This window comes from Carlito syrichta, unplaced genomic scaffold, assembly GCF_000164805.1.
Source record: "Carlito syrichta isolate Samal-C Ts95f unplaced genomic scaffold, Tarsius_syrichta-2.0.1 Scaffold302824, whole genome shotgun sequence".
NCBI classification, from domain to species: domain Eukaryota; kingdom Metazoa; phylum Chordata; class Mammalia; order Primates; family Tarsiidae; genus Carlito; species Carlito syrichta.
Genome location: NW_007246920.1, coordinates 4,529 through 11,902, shown reverse-complemented (window position 1 = coordinate 11,902; position 7,374 = coordinate 4,529). Strand labels below are relative to the sequence as shown.

At 47.3% G+C, this 7,374-nt stretch overlaps 1 pseudogene; it reads right to left on the bottom strand.

Moving 5' to 3' along the window:
* Nucleotides 1–874: 874 nt before the first annotated feature.
* On the bottom strand, nucleotides 875–1,313 carry LOC110595564 (annotated as a pseudogene).
* Between the last annotated feature and the right edge of the window lie 6,061 nt (nucleotides 1,314–7,374).

Below are 7,374 nucleotides of genomic sequence, written 5' to 3'. Positions count from 1 at the left end.
CTAGCTAATTTTTTAAATTCATTGTAGAGATAAGGTCTTGCCATGTTGCCCAGGCTGGTCTCGAGCTTGTGGGGTTAGGCAGTCCTCACTGCTCAGCCTCCCAAAGTGCTGGAATTACAGGCATGAGCTACCCGGCCTCCTCCTCCTTTGTTTTCTGGAAGAGTTTGGTACCGTTGGTATTATTTCTCTTTTAATTGTTGGGTAGAATTCACCAGTGAATCTGTTTATGGGAAGATTTCTAACTATGAATTTAACTTTTTAAATGGACACAGGTTATTTTTTCTTGGGTGAGCGTTGGCAGTTGGTGTCTTTCAAGGAATTTGTTTATGTCATTTAAATTTCCGAATTTATCAGCATAAAGTTGTTTACAGTATTACCGTATTATACTTGTGACATCTATGTAATCTGAAGTGATGTTTCTATTTTTGATATTATTTCTTTGTATTTTCTTTTATTTTCTAGATTAGTCTGATTAAATTAGTTTTATCGCTCTTAACTGCTCTCTTCAAAGAACCAGCATGTGATTTTATGGTCTTTCTCTAGTGTTTCTGTGGTATCGGTTTAATTGCCTTCTGTACTTTATTATTATTATTATTATTATTTTACTTTGGGTTTAATTTGCTCTTTTATTTCTTTTAGTTTCCCAAGGTGAAAACCTGGATCATTTACTTGAGACCTTACACTGACATAGTTCTCTTTAAGCACTGCTTATGTTTTATTTCATTCAAAATGTTTTTGAACTTCCCTTGTGATTTCTTTGATCCAGGAGTTATTGATAAGTGAGAATTTAATTTCAAAATACTTGAAGGCTATTGAGTTATCTTTCTTTTATGGTTTCTTTTCTTTTTTTTTTTTGGACTGAACAGACGTGTCTTTATCGGCAGCGACTACTTGAGTGAATGGAGTGGGAGGAATGGGTGGCTCCAGTGCTGGGCCGGCCATGCTTCACAGGCCTGTAAGTGATGGAGAACTTGCCTAGGTGGTGGCTGATTATCTCTGGCTTGATCTCCACCTGGTTGAAGGTCTTGCTGTTGCACACGCCCACCATGCTGCCTGCTGTCTCGGGCAGGATGATCATGCCGCGCAGGTGTGTCTTCACCACCTCGGGCTTCTCCATGGGGGGCGCCTTCTTCTTGGCCTTGCACAGCCGCTTACACAGCGAGTGCTGCCTCCACCGCAGACCTCAGTTCAGCTGCCACTGCTGCCGCATGCATCAGCTGCTTGTAGGACATGTCCAGCAGCTGGTCCAGGTCAACACTGTGGTAGGTGACCTTGTGGAAGGTCCTCTTCTTCTTCTGCTCCACTTCCACCATCTTGCCAGCTCCTCAGAAAGGCTCTTTTATAATTTCTAGCTGAACTCCATTGTGTTTAGAGAGCATACTTTGTATGATTTCAGTCATCTTAATTTGTTGAGATTTGTAATGTGTTCTATCTTGGCGAATGTTCCATTCGTGCTTGAAAAGAATGTATGTTCCACTTTTTTGCAGGGAATATTTTTAAGTGTCAGCTAAGTCAAGATGGTTGATGGTGGTGTTCATATCCTGGAGAGGAGTGTGAAACTCCTGACTGTGACTGTGAGCTGTAGGTTTCTCCTTTCAGTGCTGTCTGTTTTGCTTCCTGTATTTCAAAGGTGGATTGTTAGGCATGCACACTAAGGAGTCCTCCATTTTCTTGGTGGATGGGCCCATCATCATGGCCTATTTCTGTCTGTTCCTGGTGCTGCTCCTTGTCCTCACGCCTTTTTTATCATGTTGATTTAGCCACTTTGGATTTTTAAAAATTTGTTTTTGCAGTACATCTTTCTGCATCTTCTGCTTTTGATGGTCTGTGTCTTTACTTAAATAGTTTTCTTGCAGACAGCATGTTGTTGGGCTCTGCTTGCTCGTCCAGTACTGCCGTCTCTTTTAACTAAGGCATTCTGGCCATTCCTATTTAATGTCGTGGTTGGATTCAAACCTGCCGTTTGGTTTTTCTTTGTTTTCTTTGTCCCGTTTCTACCTTTTTTCTTCTTTCCCTGTCTCCGTTTGGGTTAGTTATTTTGTCATGAGGGAGTCTTAGCCAGAGCAATCAGGCTAAAGAAAGAAGAAAAACATAGCCAGGTAGGAAAAGAAGATGTCAAACTATCGCTCTTGGCAGACAATATGATTCTAAATCTAGAAAACCCTAAAGATTCCACTAGAAGACTTCTAGACCTGGTGAGTGATTTCAGTAAAGCCTCAGGAGTCTGCAGTCAGTGGCGTTTCCACATTTTGCTCTGATTCCATTCTACTTCTGTGTTCGTTCTCTCTCTCTCTCTCTCTCTCTCTCTCTCTCTCTCTCTCTCTCTCATGCTTTCCTTAGGGTTCGCGATGTGATTCCTTAATTTTCCACAGCCTGCCTTCAACGTGGGTCACACCACCTTGTGTTTCATGCGAGACCCTTTCCTTCCTTCCACAGTTCATGTTGTTCCTTTCCTGATTTACTTCTACATATGATCTAAGCCACAGAATACATGTTTAATGCTTTCTGCTTCAGCAGATCAAGTTTCTAAAGTTGTTTACAATGAGGAAAGAGTCTCTTTATATTTATTTGTAGTTTTTGTTTTTCTTTGAATAGAATCAAAGTGCTGTCTGCTGTCACACGTCAGTAAATTATTTCAGTTTTTGTCTGAAAAAGTCTGTTTGTTCTTGTCCTTTTCTAAAAAAATGTTTTGGCCATTGCCTTACTAGACTCTGGTATGGCCATGTGCTCTTTGAACTGTGGCCGTCACCACGTTTTGTAACTTTGGCCTCCTCCCCTCTCTTGGGGAGGTGAACCCCCACTCCCGTTTACTTTCTAAATAAACTATGTTTTCCAATCTAAAAAAAGTGTTTAATTGTGGTTGAAAATAGGTGACATAAGTTACCGTTTTAATGATTTTCAAGTCTCCAGTTAGGACTTTGGCATGAAGGGCATCACGTCGTTGTGCAGCCACGACCCCCGTGCTCCCATAGGACTTTCGCGCCCTGCAACACTGAGCCGCTGTCTCCACTCTCCCTCCCAGCCCCTGGAGACCACCGCTGGCCTTGTGGCCTTGTGTCCCTGAAAATGTCACACACACACCCTGCCAACCCCTGGCAACCACCATGCTGCTTTCCATGCCTGTAAATGTCACATCCCCAACCCCCAGTGACCGCCATTCTTTTTTCCATCCCTATAACTGTCACCACCACTCTGCTTTGCATCCAAGTAAGCCTGGCACCTCTGCATCCCTCAGGCGGGTGGCATCAGAGAATGCTTGCCCTTTTGTGACTGGCTCCTTGCCCTTGGACACTGTCTTCAGGTTCCTGTCTGTTGTCCTCCCTCCAAGGCTGGGCCACACCCCATCGCGTGGAGACTGCATCTTCTCAATGTCTGTCCGTGGGTGGACCCGTCAGGTCATTTCATCTTTGGGCAGGCTGTGCTGCCGTGAACTGGGTGTGCAGAGGCCTCTTCGTGCCTTTACCCACACGTGGGGCTGGTCCCGGACGTGGAACTGCTGGATCATGAGGTAACAGTGCCTTTCCTTTTTGAGGAACTGCCGTCCTGCTCTCTGTAGTGACTCTGCTGGTTGGCCTCCCCACGGCCATGCAAGATTTGGGTTTCCCCCTAGCTTTGCCTGCACTTGTTATTTCTGCTCTTTTGATGGAGTCCTCCTAGTGGGTACAGAGTCTCCATTTTTGAAGGATATTTTTGCTGGGCATAGAATTTGGTGCTAACGAGACTTTTGTTCCAGAGCTTTCCATGGAGACACTCCTCCATTCCTATAGCTTGCTGGGTGCCTGCCGCCATTCCTGACACTCCTGTGTGGCTTGACTCTCCCCGTGTGGCCTGACACTTCCATGTTGCACTCCACCCTCTCTGGCTGCTCTCAGGGCTTTCTCCAGCAGTGGTTTGGCTTTACCTGCCCAGTTTCTCTTGCCGTCTTATTTTCCCCTATTTGGGTTTCTCTCAGCTTCACAGATCTGTGACTTGTCTTTTAAATTACTTCAGCCGCACTGTCATCTCCTGGGCCTTCAACTATAAATGGGAGGCTTTTAAAGCTATCCAGAGCTCATTGGCAGTCTGCTCCTTTTTACTTGTTCCTTTTCCCCTTGGGGTTTCAGCTTGGACATCGTGCTGGCCTGGCTTTGAATTCACTGATTCTCCTCTCAGCTGTGGCTCAGAGCTGGACACTCATGTTTTTCATCTCTGGCTGTGGCTGCCCCCTGGGTTTCCATCTGGGCATTTCTGTGGCTTCCATCTCTCCCATGTCCCCCGCTCACATTGCAGCCTGTGCTCTGCCCTCCCACTCCCACACTGGCTCCTCAGTGGCCGTCACTCTCTGTGGGTCAGCCACCCATGGCTGTGTAGTCAATCCCCAAAGGCCCAGGAGCAGTGTGGTTCTCCGTTAATCCTGCCCTCTCTTCCCCTGCTGGGGCAGGGTAGCTTTCTTTTGCATCTCCCACTTCTGAGTGAGAGCAGGACTGGGTTGAGTTGGTTTATATGCAGACTCCAGAATTTCCTAGGATGACACTGGGTGGCCTTTAGAGCTTCCAGAACCAAATGGAAAGTGACAGATATCTAAGAAGTCAGCCCAGGAAGTGCCTCTGTGGTTCTTGGGTCACACTGGCTCCTTCGTGATGTAGAGGTTGGCATGGGAATGATTTTCCATTGTCTTACTCTCCATGGGTCCATGGAGATATGGATGAATGTAGGGTCTCGCATGGTCCAGCTTGGTCGCTCCTTGTAATTAGGAGTCTCCACATGAGTCTTGAGAGAGCCACATTATCTGTCTTCCCTCCTCTTTCATGTATGAGGTTATGGTATATAACATGCCCAAGTATGTTTCACACTTTGCTTTTGTGACTTGACAAAGTGTAGATGGGACTATTTTATATTCCCTTACAAAGTATTTCCTCCTCAGTAAATGTCATCAACATATCCTTTTAGTGTGCTTGAAAATGTCCATCATAAAGAGTTAAAATTAAGCCGGACTCGGTGGCTCAGCCTGTAATCCCACGCCTTTGGGAGGCTGAGGTGAGTGGATTGCCTGAGCCCGCGGGTTCGAGACCCGCCTGGGCAGCGAGCCCTCATCTCTACAATTAAAAAAAAAAAAATCAGCCGGGCGTGGTAGCACATGCCTGTAATTCCGGCTACTTGGAAGGCTGAGGTAGAAGGATTGCCGGAGCCCAGCAGGTCGAGGCTGCAGTGGCCGGGAGCACCTACTGCACTCCAGTCTGGGCGACAGAGTGAGACTCCAACTCAAAAAAAAAAAAAAAAAAAAAAGAGTTAAAAATAAAGGAATTTGAAAATAAATGTGCTTTACACATGCTGGATTTGAGATGCCTCTTGGTGTGTGAGTAGAAATGTCACGAGAGAAGTTGGATATACAGGTCTGCTGCTTGACTACACCAGGCTCAGAGGTAGAGCTCGCAGGAGGAGTCATTATACTCTTCGGAGCCAAACCCGGGAGCGGAAAGTTTCTGCCTGGGAGCTGCCAGTATGGAAGATGGGGCCAAGCGTCTCGCTTGAGAATGTTCCTGAGTAAGACCATGACTGGGAGGCTGCTCTGGGGTCATTGGCTGGCCGGTGCTTGGGAGCCTCCACCATGGGGATCTGTGGATGGCCAACAGCGTGAGGAGGGGTCCGATAGCCAAGCGAGGTGAGCAGAGGGAACTCACGGAACAGCATGCCCACACGCTTGAGTTCTTGCCACCAGTGTTTTGTGTTGGTTGCCATTACAAGTCTCCAAGCGCTAGAAATCCACTTGTATTTCTGCTCCTCGAGGGGCTTTGAGCAGACAATCAGAAAGGTTTCCAGCCCTTTGGGAAGCAGGGGGATCCCAGCTTTACCTTAAAATCATTACATGTGCTGGAAAGAAGTTGATTCAGGTGTATTTGCCAGAAAACTAGACGGGGACCTCATGTCACTGGGTGCTCTGGGACCTGTGCAGCGTTGCTGCATCCTAGGAGCTTGGCAACTCCTGTTAAGTTAAAAGGCAGCTCTCGTTTAATACAGTGATCTGCAGGTTTTTCCATGTACACCCCCTTAATAAAAAGAAATTTGTACACACTCCCTCCATGTATGCACACAATTGTTTATGTAGAGTATCTCCGTGCACCCCTGCACTGATGTAATCAGTGCATTGAAAATGTGCAGGGAATGTGGGCATTTCCTGTAGGCTTTGATGGCGCACACCAGAGACTATTTGTCTTTCTGGAGATGTAGGAGTTGGGTCTCTTCTTTCCTGGTGCTGGTGATGCTTCCTTCAGGTTCTTGTGTGTGTTATCTGAGCAGTTTTTAAAAATTCTGAGGCCCAAAGGAAACTGTACATCCAGGGCTGATATTAAGTATCCAGGAGCATATAAATGCAAGCTCTAATGATCACGGAAACCTTCTTGACTGAGCAGGTGAGGCCCTGGTCACTGCTGGTCACTGCTGATGCACAAGTTTGACATCACAGTGTTCAGGGTTAAAGTTTTGTTAGAATACTGAACTTGCAGTGTTTCTGTGTCTTTCAGATGACATTAAAGTGTCAGTAAATGATTGCATCATCAAGGCAGCAGCTGCTACCCTTAAAGTAAGTAGCAAACTTCAGGTAGTTTCAGCTCCTCAAGTAGTTTCATGTCTCAGAATGTCTATAATGATACATAGAATGCTTGCTTTTAAATCACAAAAATGTTACAATTTTGTCAGTGAAAATATCCTGACAGTCACCCTCACTTTCACATGAAGACACTGTGACTCTAAAGGGCTCACCGTGAACTGGCCCAGAGCAGGCTCCGTTTCTCAGTCAACGCTAACTGATCTTGGCTAAGGGCAGTCTCACCTGAGAGAGGCAGCAGCCAGCAGAGGCCCAGGGATTTCTGCTCTCACTCCAGCTGGGGACACAGGTACGTCAGGTGTGAAAGAGCAGAGGAGAAAGGCGCCAGGGCCAGAGTGAGCGGGACCTTTTCCAGGCGCAAGACCAGTGAAGTTCCGACCAGGCGGGGTGGACAGTGCCAGAGGAAAGAGAGGGGAGCTCAAAGTTCCACACAAGGACTGCAGGCCCCCTGCTGCAAGCCCTGAGGGTGGAGCATGGTGAGCGAGGAGTTAGGAGGAGGGGGGAGGGTGGGAGATGAAACTTAAAGAGGAGGAGATGGGAGGTCAGCACAAGGAGGCCTGGGGAGGAGGAGAAGGGAGGCCAGAGCACAGATCTGGGAGAGGCGGGAAGGGAGGCCAGAGCACAGGAGGCCTCGGGGAGGTGGAAAGGGAGGCCAGAGCACGAGAGGCCTCAGGGGGAGGATGGAAGAGAGCTGAAGGCTGAGGAGTCGCCTCTGTGGGGTTGTGAGCCAAGGGCTCAGGCGACATGACTTGGCTTTGACGGGAGGGACTACCGGGCGCTGTGTGAGGCGG